Here is a 23,178-nt window from a genome sequence, read left to right as displayed (position 1 = left end):
ATATCATGGTAATTAAGACCATTATTAGCAGGAAGAATCAATAATCAATAACTGAAACGTACATGCACAAAAAAGAAAACAAAAAGGAAAACAGATCACAATTTTACGGGCAATTCAATTGGGCGCAGTAAGAAATTCCTGGACATGGAGAAATATCTCTCTGGCTGAATGCCGGACTAGAGCCCAAATTAAAGAATAACTTTTGTTAAGTCCAGGCCAAGTCTTTCAAGCTCTAGTTCCAATATTTTTTTTTTTTCAACAGTAATGCGACAACAGATAGAAAAGTCGAATTGTTTCTTCGATAAAAGAGCACGAGCTGCTTATCTCTTTGAAAGAAGGAAAACTCACGTCTTCCTCTTCATTAGCAGAATGACGACGATAACAGCAGGTATCAAGATGCCGATGACAATAGCCACGCTCGCCCAAACACGGCTAGTTGATTTGGAGCTACCGCGTAGTAGGTGGAGCTGCGAAGAATCATAGCGTGGTATTTTATATCCGCCGTTTGTTGTCTGTTAAACAAGACCATCACATCTACAAATAATTCTTATTGGCCATTAGGGCCACGGTGAGGTACATACGACAGCAACAAAAACGACTTGTAATATTTTCCCGACGGTATGCGCTATCAGTATGTTAAGTATTATTCCGGCCGTTCTCTTTTGTTACACCAATCAGGTAGCAGTGATATTGGAGTTTTCTTCTGACGCTATGTTTACCAAAGCGCAAAGAACTCATATTCATTGGCTTTTACTTACCGGTAGTGACGTAACCAGACGCAGGCCAAACGAAAGAAACGAAAGAATGCTTATGATGCTCCAAATATCGCTTCCAGACTGCACTGCTTGTTGATAACTGTAACCCTCATCAATTGCAAAATATTTATGACGGCATGAGGAGTGATGATTGAAGGAAGTTTTACGTGCGATTCGAACAGGCTTGATGCGAAACAAAAAGAAAGAACTATATTATAATAACTATACAATATAACTTACAACTTATATAAACTGTCTAATATTAACTGTATGCTAACGCAAATTGTATGGTGAGGTATTATGATTAAAGATACATTTGAAAGATAATGCCACCGGTGCTTTTGTTCTACATAAACACTAATACACCTGCAGATTAAAGTCCGAGCTGGGTGTCACCTAATCCTCCGAAAATGTGTAGCTCTCGGGGATAATATTATTACGGATCTGTTTTTTTAATAGTATGGTTCTGTGGCCAAAGCGCGCAATTTCTAGCTTAGTTTTCGTCTATGCTTTATGTATGTGTCTCGCCTAACTTTTTTTTCCTGTTTCAGATGTGTTTCGAATCAAGGATGTTCGAATCACATAGAAAAATTTATTAAATCATCACTTCTCACGTCATCGTACAATATTTTGCAATTGAATGAGAAATGAACACTTTGCCTTCATGAACGCAGCGGAACTGAAATGAGCTAATTTGCAGAGCTGCTTCTTGTGAAAAGAGAGCAAATAATTTGATCTCAAATGAATGCCCTTCCCCTCCAAGCACACACTTTTCCTGTTGAACCATCACATTGGCCAGTGTTGTGGTCACTTTCTCTGTACAGTGCCCCGTAACTTCTAGTCAGAAATATTAAACACTTACCTGCCGCTTTTTCATGGTGTGGCTTAAGTGAAGTCATCGTGGTGTTTTCTCTGCAGCTGAAGGACAAGATAGAAACGTAGGTGTAAATAACGATGAATGAAGAAGAGGCTACAGAAGATACAGTTGTTTTATTGCGAAAGGTGAATTGGTTGGTAGCGATAAATATCGGATCCATGAAATGCGTTTTTACGCTTCCGTAATTATTACGCTGAGGCATATTGATGACATTTTTTCCGTTCTACTTGTATCTTTAGAAAAAAGAACGTTATGTAAATCACTGTTCATATTCGATGATGCAGCTGCACGGGTTTGAATTCTTGAGGGGATGCTGCGCTTTTTTTCGCGTGTTATACAGAACATTTTTGGTGTGTATTTAGTGAGTTATTCATATTTATTGTTGCCAAAGCAGATGCGAACGTCCAGGGTATAAAATATATACATCGTTTCCTTTTTTTTTTTTTACTTACTTGCACTTATATGAAGTTGATGTGTCTGGTTCACATATGCAGTCTTGAGGGCATGGATTTGGGCGGCAGCCTTCTGCAATAAACATAGTGGTAGGTTGAGTGTATCCAGTGGAGATCACCATAATAGTGACAAGCGTTTACTCAACTGTTTGCAATGTAAAATCATATAAAGATACGTTTAGACAAATCCTAGTGATTGTGGCGTCTAAATCTTTGGAAAAGATGTGTCGAAACATGCCACCAGAACATAGCATGAAAACAGTTGGTAAAGTGTTAAAATGCTGCCTTTATTCACGAATTTAAGTAAATGTTTGTATAAGTTCGTCGTAAATATCAGCTACGTTACGAATGTAGCTGGTGTTGAGTATGAGGTATCTATGTTGTGTGGAACTGCGCAAAAAAGTAGAACAAGGAAAAAAATGAACTGTACGCGCTTATTGTTGTTGGAAAATTCAGGTGTTGCAGTTGGGTTGCATTTTAAATTCGTTTCTTTCCTTATATAGGGCACGAACGGTAAATAAAATAAAACCTGCAAATATATGTGGCGCTTCCCACAATAAAAAAAAAATGAATGGACACCCATAGGAGCAGTACATATATATTCTTATCGACATAAATTTGTTTTCTATTAACTGTTTCGTAAATCCGGTAGTATTAGAACCTCCCACTTGTTCCTATGACTTACTGCTACGCATAGCAAAATAAGCAGCTCTCAATGGCACCAGGTGCCACGATGATAGCTAATCACAATTTCAAAGTCTCGCAATATGGCTACACCGGTGCATGCCTATCATCTACGACAGCTGAATATTTGCTCAGTTAACTGTTACAAGACATTGCCCCTTGGAATATGTTCGCACACCAGACGCGCCACAGCCGGATTTTTTGTGTCTCGTAAATCCGACGATGTACCAAATTCAGATTGCCGGCGACTGCTTTATTCGGTTACTGTTATGCTGCATTTTGGCAATAATAATTCAGTCCGACCAGTCAGTAGGTCACTCGTATTGGCTCCAAGACCTCGCGCCATGTCAATAACCATAAGAATTAACTCCATGAATAAGAGCGCTGAGGTGAAATATAAACGAAGCCAGTGTCAATATGAGAAAGGCTGGATAGGAAAGAGGGGAAGAAATAGTCGTGTTTCTAAGCTCAGCCACCTGCGAGCAGCCCATACAAAATCAAGGTGACTGTGGCTACCGGCATCGGCGACTAAAGTTTTCTGCTCGAAAGGAGATTGTTCGCGCGCATCTGTAAATGCGTACTCCGAACAATATCACACCAGACAGTGCAAGGATTAGTAGCCCCTATCTGACGAGTTTCCTTTAGGTCCTTGGCCCAATGCAAACAGTGCAGCCCTGATAACCAGTGCCGCTCTAGTCTTTCTACAAGCCACTGGGCTGGACACACGGCTTTAGAAATGCCACAACGTTGTAAACTTGTATATACACACCTCCTCATCTTATCATCATCATCATCATTCATTAACCCTTTTCCTCCCCGTCCCTTTTCCCCAGTGTAGAGTAGCAGGCCAGAGCAAGTTATAGCTCAGGCCGACCTCTCTGCCTTTCTGTAAATAAATTTCTCTCTTTCTCTGTAACTTTGTCGGCTCTTTCGTCACTGTTTTCAATTATGGACAAAGCTGCAACTTGCGGTTCGTATAGCTTACCATCGCACTGTTGCACTTTCAGGGAACCCTGCTGGATAATAGCTGCGCCTCTTCCAAGGGCACACTGCAGCATGTACGTTCCGGCTCCTTCACTGACACACCTGTGGCTGCCACTGGAGACTGCTTCAGTGTTGTTCAAGTAGGCATCACACAAATCCACTGCCTCTGGGTCTGCTCGGAATATGATCGAGTAAGCGCCGGGTTATGGAGAGACAAAGGTGCGGAAGCTAGGAGTTCATTTGGCTATGCAGTCAACTTATGTTAACTTTCTTTCAAGGCGATTCACTTGTTGAATCACAATTACAAAAGCAGGTAACAGTACATATACTTTCTGAAAATTAGTTATGATGAACCATGAAAACAAACAAAAAATGAGTTAAAGAACACGCACATATGCAAGAGGGATATGATAGCCTGTACTAGGGAGGGTGTGAGGCAGAGGCAGCGCTATTCACAAACTGTGTGTCAGGCAGCTTACGGCAGAATTGAACTGCGAGTTCATGTGTGAGCGGTAAGAATTTTTCGTCCAACTGACGTTATATAAGACATGCTACATTCTTTTAATTTCAATCATTGCATTTAACATGACTGTTCGAGATTCCGCAATCTCTGGAACGTATAAGGCGTTCTCACTTACCTGAAGAAGTGCCGTTTACGATGTACAAAGCAGGAGGAAAAAAACAACCACTAATTTTATCCCAGTTCTCGCACAAGTGTATTCTGTTCAACAGCGCTGGCGCAGGTTCTTCCGAAAATGTGAACTCCACTTCGTGCTCTTCTCTATGAATATTGCCAGAAAAAAAAAGAAAGAGAGAACACATGTCCGCATTATTTTTTTTCTACCCCCTTGCTTCCGCACTTGCTATGAAAGTTATTTATCATCATTATAATCCCTGACTAAGTCAAGCCTCCTTGTTGAAGCATTGGCTCCACAGGCAACTCTTGCTCGACCACGGTGGTTGTCCTTTATTAACTGACAGTATGGGAAGTTTGGCTAGCCCGCTATTCCAAAATTGCATTCCCACACGCACACTCGAACATTCACATGCATGCTCGCATACATGGGCGAAACTGCAACTTTTTATTCGTTACACTCTCAGAAAAACCTCACAGTTTCGACCGGGAGTCTGATGAAAACAACCTGTATCTTTTTTTTTTCTTAGCCATTGGTGTTTCCGTGCCTCTTTCGCGTTAAAATTTCCTCGTTTAGCTGCTTATTCTTAGATTTATTAGGTATTACATCTTTACTGACCAGGTTATAAGGTATTAAGTAGCCATTATTAATAATAAACCATAAAAAGATCTTTCTGATATCTGTTTGATATAGTTCCGTAATAATTTCTGTATGGATAATATTGCTTTTGATAACAGCTACAATAATGAGATTATTGAAAACTTCCAATTTAACATGGAAGTAGTGTCAGACATGGTGTTATAAATTATTAGTTGCCTTGGTATTTGTGGTTTTTCTCTTCATTTAAAATTGTTAGGAAGAACAATATTTTGAGGTCATTAAAGTAGTAATTTCATACATTTGTACCCTGACCTCATAGTACATAATAATCAGTATCGACACTCATAGAAGCTTATTGACACTCACAGAAGCTATTAGAACATGGAATACGAAGTTGGAGGCTGACAAGAGATATGTCTGGACCTGCCTTAGCAGCCTCAAAAGCAAGATTAACTACAGTACTCACCCACACTTCAGAAGTCGCGTTGCCATGAGGTTCTTGCCATATAAGTTTTTCATCTGTAATCATCGGTAAGCTTTAAATATCGCGTAACGTCAGGGCTTGTATGTTGTGACGGCGTGGTTTCCTGCAAACTCCTGTGACTTCATCGCAAATTCACTAAGCGTTCGCGAAAGAGAAATAAACCGTTCTTAAATGACTCCTATTCAGAGTCGCTTTTGTCGTTGTCAAGCTCTCTTCGGTTTTGATGCTGAGCCCTTGGAAGCGATGTTATGATGCCCTTTCCTATTCTTTTTCTTTTCGTGTTTCGTGTGTGGTCAGAGTGACGCGCCACCACCGTTGCGGTGCGGGTTAAAATGTGCATAGAACTCAGTGGAAGTCATCGCTGCAAAATTGCGGGCTCAGCTGTAAAGCTCTTAACGGGCCGCATATGTGGAGCATCAGTCAGTGGCGCACCGACGGGGGTGGGGGGGTTCGGGGGTTGTAACCCCCACCCCCCCTCCACTGAGGCCGAGTGAACCCCCCTTTTTTGAGAATGCAACTAAGATGTAAGACGCGCAATCGTCTGCACACTCGCAAACTTGCGCAAAAAGCGCATTTTTTGACAATTTCCCATGAAGAGATTGAAATTAGTGCTGTTTAGATGGTATTGGCAAACTAAGGCAAACTGTCAACCCCCCCCCCCCCCCCCCCCCCCCGCCCCCCCGCTTCCGGCAGAGATCCTGGGTGCGCTACTGGCATCAGTGGCTATAACGTCGGCTCTTACAGAACAGTGATATAGTTTTTTCAGCACTTGATCATCGCGTGGGAGTAGTTGATCTTTAGGATCGCACTTTTTCATCGCAGTAGTGACATGGAGTATAGAACGAGGATCATGTTATCCCACATATTATATATTATTTAAGAAGTTTCTGATACGCTCAAAAAAGACAATAAACGCTATTCTATTCATTGTTAAGCATCGTAGTTCGAGCAATAAACTTGTCTATGATTCCCTCTTGTTATCTCTTTCGCTCGGCTTTTTATATTCAATACATTTTTTTGTTATCGAAGTTGCGGCATTTGCTTCTACCAGATTTATTACTTTTTATGAAGTAAACATTTGGCGTAAGCACTTGCTCAATTTTGCGCTAATACCGACGGCAAAAATAGAGAAAGAAGAGAAAGAAAGGTGAAACTTACGGCATCATCAATCAGCTGCCCAATTTTGGCACAAGTGTGCGTCGTATATGTATTATTGGTTATGGATCTTTGGTATTGCTTGAAGGTTGTGATGTAAACAAATTGCTTGTCTGCATATTGTAAAAATGACCAAAACACATGTAAATCAACAAAGGTAAGAGTTGCAAGCATAAAGCTTCACTTTACTGTGCCCCAATACGGGATGCGTTATGTAGTTTAATGTACTTCAACTGCTAGCTGCAGAACATTATTTACCACGATTTACCATGAGACAAGTGTCTGAAATCGTCACGGTTGCACAAAAGCCTGGACTCTCATTTGGTAAACTGCGGTATTCGCACCTTGGCTCTGCACCTGTAGCGCAAGCGACTATTCTGCAGGTACTGGAGCCGCACGAGACCTCCACGGTCAAAACGTCACATGTTTCCTCACAGATCGGCTTCTAAAGCTAATGTAAATGTGGCACCAAGATTACCTGGACTGATAGAGTTGACCGTTTAGCTTTTTTTTTTTACTCGTATGCTGTGTGAAATCTCCAAGAAAACCAATGTCACACCGACCGCGGTTAACTAGACCTCACCAACTACAAGGCTACTTCACCTTGCAAACTTCGAAAATTAAAGCCCCATTGTCGCACACAAAATAAGCGCGGTTTCATCATCATCATCATCATCCTAAATTTATGTCCACTGCAGGAAGAAGGCCTCTCCATGTGATCTCCAATTACCCCTGTCATGCGCTAGCTGATTCCAACTTGCGCCTGCAATTTTCCTAACTTCAACACCTCACCTAGTTTTCTGCCGTCCTCGACTGTGCTTCCCTCATCTTGGTATCCATTCTGTAACTCTAATGGCCCACCGATTATCCATCCTACAAATTAAGCGGAAAAAATGGAACTGGACAGGCAACTCCATTTTCTCCGCCTAATGTCAACTAGAATATCGGCTATTCCCGTTTGTTCTCTGATCCATACCGCTCTCTTCCGGTCTCTTAACGTTAGGCCTAACGTTTTTGTTCCATCGCTCTTTGTGCGGTCCTTAACTTGTTCTCGAGCTTCTTTGTTAATCTCCAAGTATCTGCCCCATATGTTAGCACCGGTAGAATGCAATGATTGTACACTTTTCTTTTCAACGACAGTGGTAAACTCCCAGTCAGGATTTGGCAATGCCTGCCGTATGCATTCCAACCTAATTTTGTTCTTCTGTAAATTTCTTTCTCATGATCAGGGGACCCTGTGAGTAATTGGTACTAGATAAACGTACTCTTTTACAGACTCTAGAGGCTGCCTGGCGATCCTGAATTCTTGTTTTCTTGCCAGGCTATTGAACAATATGGTTGTCTTCTGCATAATAATCTTCCACCCCACTCTTACACTTTCTCGGTTAAGGTCCTCAAGCATTTGCAGTAATTCGTCCCCATTGTTGCTGAATAGGACAATGTCATCTGCAAACCGAAGGTTGCTGAGATATTCGCCGTTGATCCTCACTCCTAAGCCTTTCCAGTCTAAGAGCTTGAATACTTGGAAGCATGCAGTGAATAGCATTGGAGAGATTGTGTCTCCTTGCCTGACCCCTTTCTTGATGGGTAATCTTTCTACTTTTCTTGTAGAGAACCAAGGTTGCTGTGGAATCCTTGTAGATATTTGCTAAGATATTCACGTATGCCTCATGTACTCCTTGATTACGCAATGCCTCTATGACTGCTGGTACCTCTACTGAATCAAATGCTTTTTCATAATCTATGAAAGCCATATAGAGAGGTTGATTGTACTCCATAGATTTCTCTATTACCTGATTGATGACATGGATATGATTCATCGTCGAACATCCCTTCCTGAAGCCAGCCTGTTCTCTTGGTTGGCTGAAGTCAAGTGTTGCCCTGATTCTATTGAAAATTATCTTAGTGAATATTTTATGCAATACTGAAAGCAAGCTAACGGTTCTATAATTCTTCAATTCTTTAACGTCTCCATTCTTAAGGATGAGTATAATGCTGGTCTTCTTCCAGCTTTCTGGAAGTCGTGAGGCATTGTGTATAAAGGGTATCATTGAAGCATGATATCCCCACCATCTTTGATTAAATTGACTGTTATTCCATCTTCTCCAGCAGCTTTTCCCTTTGGTCATGTCTTTCAAGGCCTTTCTAACTTCATCGCTAGTTGTAGAAGGAGCCTCTGTCATTCATCATTACTTGGAATGAAAGTAGCTTGGCTGCTCTGGGCACTGTACAGGTCGGTATAAAATTCTTCCGCTGTTTTTAGTATGTCTTCTAAATTGCTGATGATATAACCCTGCTTATCTTTCAGCGCATATATTTTGCCTTGTCCTATGCGAAATTTTCTTCTCACTGATTTCACACTGCGTCCATATTTTACTGTTTCCTCAATCTTTTCCATGTTATAATTTCGGATATCCCTTACTTTCTTCTTGTTGATCAGTTTCGGCAGTTCAGCGAATTATATCTGAGCGGATGGTGAACTTGGAACTAAGTTGCGCCAGGTTTGACCAGGTTTCGCCATGACAGCAATATTCAGCGTTCGCTACGTCTAGTCAAATATTTTGGATTCATATGCATTGTCTTCTCGTGCTACCCTGCAGTGAGTCTAGTGCGCACCAGCTAGCGCAGTTGTCGGTCTTGATAGAGGTGCTCAAGCAGGCATGGATTGAAATCAGGTTAGGGGAATTTACATTAGTGAGGCTTCGGAGCTCCGGCTAGTAAAGGGGAACTCTGTAAAGTACATAAGAGCCCCTTAAACAGCCTTTAATAAACCACTTCTACATCCTCCGAACCCCTTCTCACCCGTCCTGTGTCTCTTATAGGTGCAATTCTGAAGAACTTTGCAGAAGCGACGATACGCAGTGAGATGTAGCAGTGTTCTGTGCTTATTCAGGGCTAAGCATTTTGGAAGGTAGCGCTTAGGTGGAGCAGGCACAAGGAAATTCAGCTTCACCTTCAGCTAACAACCCTCCTCTTACTTTGTATATAGATGCTCTAGGATATGCATTTAATTGTTCGGGCAGTTTTGAACTAATGGTGTACAGCAAAAGCCTTTCAAAGTTACTGCAAAAGCTTGTCGAGCATTGATGTATCACTTACCTAGAATACACTGCTGTTTGGCATTGTCCCATTTCAGTGGATACTCGCAGACACATGCTTCCATGCGTGAATCAATTATACACTTGCTTAGCAAAGGCTGACATTTGAGCGAGCACGTCTCTGGAATATAAAAGCCATGGATTAAGTCATTTATTTACTGGGCGCCTTTTCAGACTGTATGAAAACTCAGCTCTGCTGCTGATATGTACAAAATGTGTGAACGACATTACTTTGATAAAAAGCCCAACTACAGATAACTCGCAGCATATCTATGTCTTCGATTCTCCGTTAAAATTGAGCATGCTATCATAGTATCTGAAGGAAGACGCCGGCTTATACGACTAAGTCTCACACAAATGTTCAATCCAGATCATAGGCCTACGTTGCGCTAAAGTAACAAACCCAATGCGTTACGAATTTGTGTCATCGCAAGGCCCGTGGACAACCGGCAATATGGCCTGGTGAGTGATTTCACCAATGGCGACTTAAGCTACTGCTTTTGATAATGCATGGACATTACGTTAATTTCGCCCTTGAAGTATATTCAGGTTATTTCTAGATATCGAGTATCATAAATTTCACCAATACTTGAACTTTAAAGCCGCATAGCTTGATGTCGAGGAACAATAGTAGCGTCCGCGCTGTTACGGAGAGCGCTCTTACACACCATCACGTTTACAGACAGCAATAATTTAAAAGCCATCCGTCATGGAACAGTCAAACTGGCTGCTTCAGGTACAAAAGCTTTCTCATCTGCTATATGTCTGCAATCAGCATACTGTTGACACCAGTAGCGTTTTCTCAAACTTGCTGCTGGTGCAAGATTTTGCATATCGAGATTTTGTGTATTGTACCAGTGCAAACGCACGCACGCACGCACGCACGCACGCACGCACGCACGCACGCACGCACGCACGCACGCACGCACGCACGCACGCACGCACGCACGCACACTTGGGAATGTATTAATTCTACTTCTGAAGCACGTTGCTGACTGGAGTGAAATATAAGCGCGAATGACCTGATAATTTCATCTTCAGGTTGACTTCTCTGTGGAATTCATGTAGCAGCCGTTGCTAGAGTTGGCTACTTTATGGTTACATTATAACATTTAGCCTATAATTATAATTTACGATTTGGTATCCACGACATCAATATAATGACGTTGATCATTGTTATAATTAAGTAGATAGTAAGGATGTGCTCACCGGAGCAGACGCCACCAATCATTGCGGAGCCCAAAGGGCATTCGCAGGAAGCTTCTCCATCTTGGTGCACGCATATTTCACCATTTTGTTGCAGATTCGTGCTTCCTCTTCGTTACATTCAACTCTAGCTGCCAGATAAAACCAACATACGTAACCAGTATCAGTGAGAACAAGTCGCTGATTACACCACTTCAAATCAGAATTAAATATTATCTGCTGAATTAACTGCACGCGCCCAAAAAGAAATCATGGCCTAAAGTTAAGAGTTATTCAAAAGAAACAAACCATTAGAAACACAAGCAGAGTAACACAACACTTGGTTGAGCATAAGAAACTTTGTTTAGCAATGATCGAAAGTACACAGTCCTTAGAGCTTCGCACAACTTTTCGCTGTTTCTGTAGCTACATTTTCTACGGTAGCTATATTTTTAAAAGTATAAGGACTGCATGAAAGGCTAATCGACCGGCGCGTTCATTCCGCGCCTGACGAAGAGAGCATTTTTGTATCTTCGTTTCTTTTTCTTATCTTTTCTAGCCCACTTCCCCAAGGCAGAGTAGACTACCGCGGACGGTTATTCTGGTTAACCACTCCTCATTTCATCGCACTCAATCTGACGCTTGGTCAGGCGTAATTCGGTCGGGTGCTGTATAGTACGTCTGGTGAATGCAGAAACATGTTTATTTACCTCGTTTACAGTGGTCAGCGTTCGGTAACCCCCAAAGGCCATTCCACATGATCACTGTTTGGCTTTGAGCTCACCACGTAAATGTTAACTTGGGAGTCTCCACGAGGGAGTGGCAAATCCTGCGCGCCGGCACCTAGCTCTATTATATTATATACAATGTAATCTACGAAAACTTTACAACAGAAAGGAAATATGAGTTTTATAATTATTTGATTAGTTATTATTACTTGAACGATAACTTCATTTGATTAGGCTAGGCTAAGCGTTTCTGTGAGCCACGGCGGATGTTTTAAATGTTGATATTATGAATCCTTCGTGCAAGCGCGGGGTAGTAGAAAAAGGTACTTGTTTGCCCTAGTAAAAAAGTAATGAATAATAGTGGATGAGATAAGGCAAAATTATTCTCCAATTAAATAAAATGAAGAAAAAAAGAGAAATTCTTTCTGCTGTTATTGCACTTCTGCAGAAAAAAAAAATCGGTTTGTTTCCCGCTTTATTTTTCTGGCTAATATCTTTGGGTGGTTTGAGTATTTGGGTCGCCATGTCAAAATCACTGCGATTTATTTTTGCTATATGATACGAACTGTAATAGATAACCGGATAAGTACATACGAATCAAGGAGTAGGATGTAATCATGTATTCTATGTATTGAATGGCACAGCAAATTGTACAAAATTACCATGGCAGGTCCGTCCATCGGCACCGAGCTCTGCGTCATCCTCGCATTTGCATTTATAATCAGGGGCTGATGAGTTATCGTATGTGCAACCGTGCTTGCAGACAGGCCGAAGCAAGTCCTCAGCACATACGTCTGTGTAGAAAAGGAGACAGAAGCCCATGGCTTTATATAACAAATACACTTCTCTGTGCCTATCAACTGAAAACCAGCAGCAAATTTCTCGAATTTAGACTACCAAATTGCTTTTAGGAGGAAGTTTTGCCTCAGGCGCTGTCATCTATAATAAACAGGAACAAAGAAATTCTTTTGGCGACATTCACTGCACATAATTTGATGACGTTGCTTACATTTAAGAGAAAAGGTTAAAATCTACAGTCTCCAAAAAGTATATTGCTGTGAATAATTGTTGGAGTAGAAAAATAATTTAAAAAAGGCGGCCACAAAAAAAAAAACGACTTCAAAATTCTGTAAGTTGAACTTATTGAGATATTTAACACCATTATGAAATATGCAACTAATTTGTGAATAGGACCTTTGCGAAACGTTCGTAAACATTGTAGTAAACCTGCGTAAGTTGTTAACATACTCGTATACGCCAAATTTATTATGTTCAGATGATTCAACAGATGCAGTTCGCAGGATTGTGATGTGTGTTTTGGGTGCTGAGTTACAGATTTGTCAATATTGTGATTCAGTTTTTTAAAGTTGGCGATTTCATGCGATTATTGTACAAAATTTGAGGCGGTAAATGAAAGTTATGCTTTCTACATTTGCTACAGTTCAGCCTTCTTTCTTAAATGCGATAAATTTGATTCAAAATGAGAGCATTTCTGCGTTCCACAAGCATTTCAATATAGACATAGGAGTTGGCCCTAAGCTAAAGCTTCTTTTAAAGGCCTTCTGCCATGATAGCCGGTGCGCTTTAGAGCCAACCTTGGCAATGCGACACAACTCAGTCGCAGGGAGAAACGTTAAAAAATAGATGCGCTGTTTGCGCGCCATCACACCCTTGTGAGAGCGAACAATATTTATCGTCAAGAATAGATTAAGTTTGTGTCAGATTGGTCTCTAGCTACCGATGTGGATATAATTTCACGTGACTCTCGCAGCACACAATCTCCTGAAGCGCTAAAATAAATCTATAAGTGGTGAGCAATACGTGAGAACGATTGAGAAGAAACGATACGATTTCTCTATAGTCAGCCTTGCCCCTGTTTGCTTTATGAATGTGCAACATGTAAACCTTCATGTAATTCTTTTTGCAGTTGTTTGTGTTTCACCTACCGAAAAGAAAAACAATAAGTTAGAGTATGAAACAAGAACATCGACTTTGTCATATAGAACAGACAGGAGGTGTGAAAAGTGGCACCTGTCTTGGTCAACTCGAGCTAACGTCATAGGAAAATTTCGTGTCATCGGTGAAACTTACGCAGAAGCTCAGCATTACACGATGCAGAACAAGGACACGCCCAGGCAGAAGAGCTAGGATAAGACAGATTAACTCTGTTGCTCAAGGAACGGTATTGTATTTCGCCGAAGACAAGAGCCTATTGGGGGTCCCTTCATGCATGCACGTTACTTACGCAAATATTTAGGCACAAGAATGGCAGGCATGCTAATAAACATGGCCGAACTTCATTGATAGGTCTCCACGTAAGCGAAGAAATCGGTGAGTTAAAGAACAGCCTAAACATTATCGCTAAGAGCAAAAGTGGGTGGCAATTATAAGAAGTAAACTGCGCAAAAGTGAAGGAAGCGAAAACTTTCTTCAACTTGTACATCCAGTTTCGTATTCCATATGGCCTGAGTAATACCGACCTTGCACACACTTTTTTTAGGTGGAGGGTTCGACTCCCACTGAAGGTAGTGGGTTCGAGTGCCTTAATTAACTAGTAACTGTGCCTTAATTAACTTCGTCTTAACACGGAAGGTCGTGGGTTCGAATGCCGTAATGAACTGTATCTTAATTAAACATGTCTTAAATAAATTCTCATTAATTAACTTCGCCCAAATTTTCTCTTCCTTAATTCGCTTTGCCTTAATTAAATTTGCCTTACTTGACGTCATCAACTGCCTCGATTGGCTCACTTGGGCCATCTCACTAATTTGGGCCACATGGGCTTTCTTTGACAATCTTGGTCACGCCAACGTCGGATTTTCCGCCTTGTGAGCCATATGTTTTCGTAATAATAAACGAACAAGCACTGAAATTAGGACGCCGTGACTAGCGTGAAGATTAAGCATGCGGTTGTGACCGTACGCCGTTCCCTGTAACATTTTGGTGGGAGTGGCGGGGTCTCGTAACAATGTCGACATAAAATTTATTCTTACAAATGTTCGCACCATGATGAATGCGCAACGCTCTACCACATTTCATGGATATGCGTAAGCACACCAAAGCTCGCAACAATAACATACCCCAACACACGGCAATGAGAGGAAGCGCTGTTCAGCACTTCACGGACCAGCTCCGACTGGTCGACCGAGCAAGAAGGGCAGCTAAGGTAGATGGATTCCCGGACTGAGGGGACAACTCACTGCAGAGCGGAGAAGCTACCAACGTTCGCTTCCCTCGCGTGCTTTTTTTTTGTAAAGTGTAGTCTCTCTCTCCGCATATTAACAGAAAAAAAAAATAAGGGAAGAATGTGTGTAATTCGACAAAAGAGGAAAGAGTTTTCAAAATTTTGTGATTTCTGTCAGCACTTCATAATCATTAATATAGGTCAACCATTAACCATACATTATTAACGAAGTTGGCTCAGTACAGTAGTGTATCGATAGCTGAAAACATGTACGTACTCGTGCAGATGCTTCCATTTCCAATAGTACCGGGTAGACAGAAACTTCCTTCTTCATGATGGGCTGCAAGCAAAAGGAAAACACATATCTGTTTAATTTAGTTACATACTTAAGCTCCGATTCCATGGTGTTTTCTGGGACTAGTTATTTTCTCACAATCATTAACAGCAGCATTTTATGTATGGATTAACGTTTCAATAAACAGGATCAACGTGGCGCATGCAATTTGAGTGTTAGATCATGAAGCTAAGTTAACAGTTAACAAAACTTTCAGCGCTTGCCGAAGCGTTGTAAATGCTTCAGCCTTACCGTCACACGAGCCTGCCTCCCAGTTCTGGCAACAGCGGTTATCTTCTCTCAGCTTGGCATCATTGCAGATATCTTTGCATGTAAAGTCCGGGAACAAGCAAGCGATGGCTGGGATATGAAAAAAAAACCAACAAAGAAAAGTATTGCATTTCTTACAACGTTCACGTGTTTTGTGCCTCTAGTGGTACATCGCCGCATTAATAACTACCATATTCTACCATATACAACTCCTGCGAGAGTTATAGGGCCCCGCCTTTATATCATACCCAATGTACAAATCTTCATGTGATTAATAAACTCAATTCAATTAAAAAAACTCAATTCAATTGTTTAACCCAATCATTTAGGTTGCCGAAGCAAATGCGCTCCTTTGTCGTATTCTGAACATCTTGAACAGCATCGATGCACCTTTATCACGAATTGTATATCGACACACTAATGGCCCCCGGCACAGCAATAACTGATACGGGGTGACATTAGATAGAAAATCGCTAAACTTGGGCTAAGATATTCCGAATCACCGAACTCTCAATAATACGTAGTCGCATTTTAATTTTTATCAACAGCATTTCCGTTACGTCTTCGAATGGTACCATATTATTTTGCCGTTTTGGCAAAGAAGAGAAATAGAAAAGAAATTGCGCAAATTTTGTACAACTTGTTGTAGAAATAAAGACGCACTGATTAACGTAAAGAGCGCCGCCCATCGCCACCACTCCCATACCGCAGAAAAAGAAGGGGGAAAAAATAGAATCAGCAGTTGGCAATACATGCGCTCCCATTATATATCGTGTGTTTCTGCTAAAAGCTTAATCAATTATTAAAAATAGCTTGTGGCGGATAGAACAATTGTAGCCCTTGAGCTGGCCTTCATGCTGAGGCGGACCTTACTTGCACGAGAAATCGAAATGCGTGATCGAATCATTGCCAACATTTCAATAATTACGTTTTTAGCCAATAACCTTAAGACCCATATTGCAATTCAAAAAGTGTAGCTGGTGACAGTGCATGGCATATGAACTTAAAAACACTCTGTGGATGACACCATTTTAGAGATATGCGCCATCAAATTTGCGGTAAAAAATGCCTTGACAATCCACCTAATTTTTCAAAAAAAAAAAAAACGCCGTTTTATGCATTGAAGCACAGAGGTTACGGAACCTCCAATATATTTCTTCGAAAAGTTTGGGAATTAACATCTCGAAACTGATGTCATTCTGAGAATTCGTTCCAAGCCGATTTGCTTTGCGGTTCGCCACTACTATTCGTAAATTGTAGTATGTGCTGTAAGGTAATTAGTAAAATTATGTTACGTCGCCGATTATGCATTTCGATTTCTTGTGAAAGTATAATGTCCGCCTGTGCAAGAAGACCAGCTCAGACTAGGATTAAAAATTACCTAAGGTATTCACAGAAACACCTAGTTATATTGGTTCTTTGTGGAAAAGAAAGAAGTATATAATGTCAACATAATAAGTTAATATGTCCTTCCAAAAACTTCGCAAACGTGTACGTGGGAGGTGTACTTTAAGCAATAATCTATTTCCTCTTAATCACACTTACAAATTGCGTACATTTGCGCGAGTTTCTATCATAAACATGTCATGTCAAGGCAATTTTGTCATCAGCATCAGCACGCTTTATGAACGCGGTCCAGGGAACAGTGTAACGCGGGTACGTGGCATGTCTCTAAGATGAATAAGTGTATCGCGTCCGTCTCCTCGTGCACCTTATGAAAATGAATCCTTACTAATTTGCCCGCGTTATTATCTTGATGCAAGGTGGCAGTTCCTCCAGCGTCATTTAGATGCAGGCGTGCCAGTCTTCAGTGCTGTAGCGGCAAGGATATTATGTACGCATACCTTAATGGCCAGTTGTACAGTTGTACAACTGGCCATTAAGTACAGTTGTATAACTGACCGCAGTACAGTTGTATAATGCGGCGAAGCTTACACAACGTATTGTGGTGAAGAAAAGTATGTATTTTGTGCAAGTGCTAAGTGTCATTATTTAGTAGGGGTTGCCGAGAGCTCAACCCCTGCACCAGCCTGGTTCCAGCTTTGATCTTCCCGCAGTCCTTTGGGTGTCCTAGAGATCCTGCGACATCAGCTTTAGTTTAATATCAGGTGCCCTCCTTAGGCCTCTGTTTGGACGTACGTTTACTTTCGCAAGCTAAATGGCTTCGCCGCAGTACATGTCTGTGCTGCCGCGAAGCTTACTAAAGCACATCCGTCTTTGTGGAAGGCATATAAGACCCTTGCCACCATAGCTCCCCCGTAGGAAATTATCACGCGAAGCCGTTAGAATCTGACAGTGCGTGCGGACAAGACTGGTGCAATACTTACATTTGCACGTGCCGTTCTCCAGTTGAGTGCCATTAGGACAAATACAGTGCGGCACACCATTCTGGTCAAGGCTTTGTTCACCGCCGCTCTTGACGCACTCTTCCCGGAATGCTGGATCGACTGCAATAAACAGGCAAGTTTCATGTGCAATACATATACATGGGGTTGGAGGGCGCGGGCCATTTAGGTAAAATAAACAACAAGAAAACTTACAATGGGGAAAGAAATATTGAAGAGTGCAAGACATTATAATGCAAGACAAAACTAAGCACTGGAATTTCTCATTCACAATGGTAGGGAACAGAGTAAGAAAACAGTCGCATTGAAAAATGCAGACACAAGAAAATATGGAAGTATAAGAAAATTACTGCATGGAAAGAGGAAGAGAAATTATAAGGAAAGCATGAAATGACACAGGGGGTGAAAACTTTCGGGAATCTTATGGCGTTTATCTTCGAGGTCTCTTCGTCGGCGTTTGAAATTTGTGCAAAACTTCTGAAGTTGAAGTTTATGTTAGACAACTAGGGGAAAATATGTAGAGGTGCAAGGCAAGAAAGCCTGACAGAACGCCTGCCCCCGAAAACCCAAGTTCACCACCAAATTGACACAATGCTTAGTGTTACAATTTCATAAATGTTATAACAGTGCAGGAAAAACAATAGCCATAATACACAAGAACTAGGTGTGTACAGTAACGCTTTTCTGCATAATTATACGTAAGTAAGAATTTATTACATTTAAGTCACAAGAAGAAGTTTCACAAGGGAAACCAAAAAGAAGACAAAATAAACATATGCAAATGACAGCGTAAGATTCATTTTAGCCACTTCCAAATGGCACAACCTATAAAAAAGACGAACAGCAAATACCTTTTACACACCATGACACAATGATTGTAGTGATAAATTTGAATGTACCTTTCGTGTAGAAACACGGTATGAGCCGATCTCCTCGGTTAAGGTAACCCCACAACAACACCCACAAAAGGGTGTTGGTTTAAAAAATGCGAATCTGATAGCTTACTTTATCACTGCCGTAATTGGTGCGTTTTTTTGTATAAATCTAATGGCGTAGGTTGTGGCAGTGGTCTTTTGCAAGATGCGACTGAGAAGGAAACCTGAGGCATTATATTTTACATGGCTGTAGCTACAACAACCATCACAATTTTTTGTGATGTTTGTAATGGTTAGTGCTTCGTGTTTCTTTTTAAGAAAAGGCGCCGTGAAAGCGCGTTTCATATATTGAATTTGTTTCATTTTATGAGGGTTCTCCTGTAGCATACTTGTACTCGAATTGTTCTACTATTCTTCTGGCCTCCATTTGCGTGCCACGTGTAGCGTATTTTAAATTTTATTTATCTAACGCACCTGCATGAAGCATAGCTGCATCTCGCGATAATTTTTTGTCTACAAATTCGGTCGGGGGTTCCTGCTCTTTTTTACTTTTCTTGCTCGCTTAACATCAGCCCTGATGTCCTTACTAGCACCCAGTGTAATTTCTCTCGCCTGCGCAGTTCATTACCGATGAAGATCTGCATGCATTTGTTTGGGTATAATATGCATTGAAGAAACAGCAGGATGGAATATCTTGCGAGTTGGTGTGGCTTCATGGTTGCAACAGCACAACTGAGCACGGAAAGAGTAAGGAAGGAACACCAAACAGCGCGAACTATCAACTGAAGTTTATTTCAAGAAAACATCTAATATATAAATCACCGCAATAACATGAACTTTCACCCATCCCCTGCATGTTCTGGTTTTCTTTCTTGTTTTTTTTTCTTTAAATAGTCCTGTCATTTTCCCCCCTTTTGACGAGCGGGCATCTTCGTAAGTTGCTGATTTTTTAACACGAAGATTGTCTTTTGGGCAGTTATCTGCCGTGGGGTTAGATGAGTGATCAGTGTGATCGCTGCGCTTTATATGTTAGATGTTTTCTTGAAATAAACATCAGTTGGTAGTTAGGGCCGTGTGTTTTTTTTTTACTTTTTGCTCGTCCCTGTCCAGTCGTACTGTTACAACCATGATGCATAGAGGGAAACAATGAAAGAAAATTACTTAGTTATTAAAAAATAAAAAAAAACACATTTACAATTTCTTTATTAGCACTAACTTATTACATTATTACAAAACAACTAGCTAACTAAGACTAGATACCTTGACATTCTTTGGTCATGCCATGTATTCCAGAACAGTCGCACCTAGCCACGTCGTTTCCATCGTTGTCCATGCATTTCCCAGGATGGCATAGCATCGCTGTACAAGCATCGAGATCTGCGACCACAGTGACCAGAGGAAAGTCAATCAACGCGCACAAGCAGCCAAATTAGTACGCATATCCACGTGACATCACAGTATCAATGAACTTGCTCATTGGTTAAAGGAAACACTGATGGTTGAAGAAAAGTCGGGAGGTGGCAGGTCGTCACAGGCACTTACGGTAGCACCGCTGAGCCGTGGCATTGAAATATCGATCCTCTCCGCAGTGACATGTGAAGTATTTGTTGTCGTTGAGAGGAACACATGGTACCATTCCACACAGCTTCCCGGCAGACGCGCATATATCCCCTTAAGGTTTCAGGGAGAACAAAAATATTTAGATCAGTATCTGTTTTGTATAGGAATTTGACATGTGGTCGCGTTCAACGCGCATTTACAGATACTACGTAGGCACAAAGTCGGCGGCACTTTCAAGATTTACGAATAAATACGCATACGTGGTTTTCTGCGTTTTATGAGACAATTCTTACAGTTGTGTATAAGCTTGGCCTATCCAGCACTTCCACATGGATGATAAGTGCCTGTTTGAAAGTATTGCGTGCCAAAAATACTGTAAGGACATTACACTTTCTTTTCTTTCTCGACTACTGGTTGCAAGGTACGTCGGTTTAAAACCCGTGTCTCTGGATTGCTTCGTGAAGCAATCTCGCCTGTCCTGCCTGGCTGTCAGCAGAGTTCTGTCTACGCGAACAAACTTCTTAATTGTTCCTAATTTCACATTTGCACGTTTTAATAAACAACCCTTCACAACGTGCAATGTAATGACCGATACTTGCTAGCATTGTGAATACTAGGATGTCAACATCATATTATCTCATTTGGCTAAATGGCTGCTCATTACTCGAATACTATTCGAAAATTATTACATATTATATTCCGTTCGTTTCGGCACTATTCTATTCGTATTCGGTTCGGTCACAAAGTTTATATTTGCTCATCCCTAGAGGATGTCATTCAATAATCTGATTCTGTTTCTTAAACAACGGCGTTCGAAGAGCTTTCTATGATTTTGAACCTATGTGAAATGTATAATCGACGGAGAAAATAAAGTGGTCGGAAGAGACGGCTGCGGAGGCAGGCAGCTCAATGTACCATGCACTCCAAGTTGTAAGGAAGGACACACACAAGGAAATCGTAGAAACCCAACCCTTTCTGCATCTAAGTCTATCTTCAGGAAATCGGTAAACCAGCACGACCATTGAAATGCTTTCACTGTACGAGCAGTCACAGGATAAAGTGTCAATCGACGCGACAGTAGCAAAAAACGGCAGCGACTCTGACGAGTACTTATCACCGACGAAAGAGCAACGATCACCCTTGTGCGTTGACGCAACTTTGAAGGCCTCTTACCAGGAGTTTCATCGGCAGATTCAGGTGATGCTGGGCTAGCGACAAGCACCAGGAGAAGCAGCGGCCCTGCGTTGTTCATTTTCCCCCTTTCGTCTTCACGTTTGGTGCTTTCGAAAAAGCGTCAGAAATGACGAGTACGTTCAAGTGCACAGGGAGACGGTCGCTGTCGCCGGCCACTCCTCTCGACCACTGTTGCTGCACCGTTTCATACGTATCTGCAACACCGATTGATGCTTTGCTTCGGCTCTGGATGACCTGCGGAGTAACAAAATATTCCTTTTCGAGTGCCCCCTTTTGCACCTATCCCTTATACTGCTCTCGTCATCGTTTCCCACTTTCCATATTTCGATAATAGCACAAATTCCAACGGACACACGTAGTGGCGTCGGAATGTTCAACCGCGAAGGCGTACGAAGAGCACTTTATCGTCGAGACGAAGCCACTATCTTTCTCTCTCTCTTTCGGCCTTTGATAAGGAGCGGTTCTGTGGAGATAACGAGGCTGAGAGAGACCTGCGTTGTGCGCCGAAGTGTTCCCTTAAAATAGCGCACCGCCAGTTGATGTCTGCTTAACGCTTTGCATTAACATTGAAGCGCAAAACTCCCGACGCGGCTAGTATAGATGATCGGGTCTTCCCAAATGCTGTTTTTTTCCTCAGAATAAAATAAGGAAAGGGGATATGTATACTGACGACATCGAGGCCGCCATATTGTTGGACAGCGAGCACGATTAAAACTAGCGCTTCATCCAATCCGCTGATCGACAGCAGTACAGTGGAATCTGTGTATAGGACAACAAAACGGAGCATATGACGTTATGTGAATATTCCCTATACTCTTGACTCCTGAGTACGCCATGTAATTAGATTTATGTTCAAGTTTAAGCATCCCAAATAGTCCAAATAATCCATAGTCCTGCATTATAGGCGCGGCTCGTAATCAGATTGTGGGCTTGAAAACCCCATAATTTGATTTTTTAGGTGTTTTATCCGTCAAACATTGCGACCAAGAAACCGACACCAAGGAGTTTTCTCTTCAAAACAAAACTGCGTTGCATTTGAACTATTTTAAGGCGACTTACAGCAATGAATAATAATTGCTGTAGGCCACTGATCCGCTTTTTACACGAGCATGTAGCCCTTACATTTTTCTGCCGTCTTATATTTCTTGGTAACCTGTTTGATTGAAAAATTCAGGGCCCTTCCCCTATCAAGACAATGGGGATAAGCGAAGCTTGTGGCAAGACGACGCTGTCGCAGACGTTCCGCTTCGTTTGCCCTAAACTCAAGGTCGGCGGCTCTTCGCTGACGTTTCGCGTGTGCTTCGGACGCCCTCACGCTAGAATCGGACGAAAAGCTTCGCTTACCCACATTCTCTCGACAGGGGAAGGGCCGGTGATTGTGTCTCTTTGGGTCCCACGTGCGAGAAGGGTGATTAAAGGGCGCGCTACAGGTCCCCGAGCCTACAGGGGTATGTGCCATTGAGGTTGAACCCTTTCTTCACTATCACCAGGATCGGCCCACTTTTCAGCGTGACACCACTACCACCACCGCCGACACTCGTGAGCCTCGTTTAAAGAAAAAGCGGCACTGGTTGGTCTTTTATGGAAGACACGGAGATATGTGATTGTTGTTCGCACAAAACCGTCATGGTAGATACTATTTGTTATTGTGACGTGAATGAGGCTTTAGGTAGTAAAGGCAGATCTCTCAGTGAAAAAGAAAAACAAAAATTTTCACCCAGTTTGTTGTTTCTATGCTAGCACCTCCTGCAACGCATGAACCCTAGCGGAATCTTTAAT

General features: G+C 41.7%; 1 pseudogene; it reads right to left on the bottom strand.

The window, feature by feature from the left end:
- Positions 1-344: 344 nt before the first annotated feature.
- LOC119456177 (glycoprotein antigen BM86-like) lies at positions 345-21,795 on the bottom strand (annotated as a pseudogene).
- Positions 21,796-23,178: the final 1,383 nt, after the last annotated feature.

The sequence above is a fragment of the Dermacentor silvarum genome, chromosome 6, assembly GCF_013339745.2.
Source record: "Dermacentor silvarum isolate Dsil-2018 chromosome 6, BIME_Dsil_1.4, whole genome shotgun sequence".
NCBI lineage: Eukaryota > Metazoa > Arthropoda > Arachnida > Ixodida > Ixodidae > Dermacentor > Dermacentor silvarum.
The sequence above is the reverse complement of the archived record's forward strand: the minus strand, read 5'-3'. Positions and strand labels throughout refer to the sequence as shown.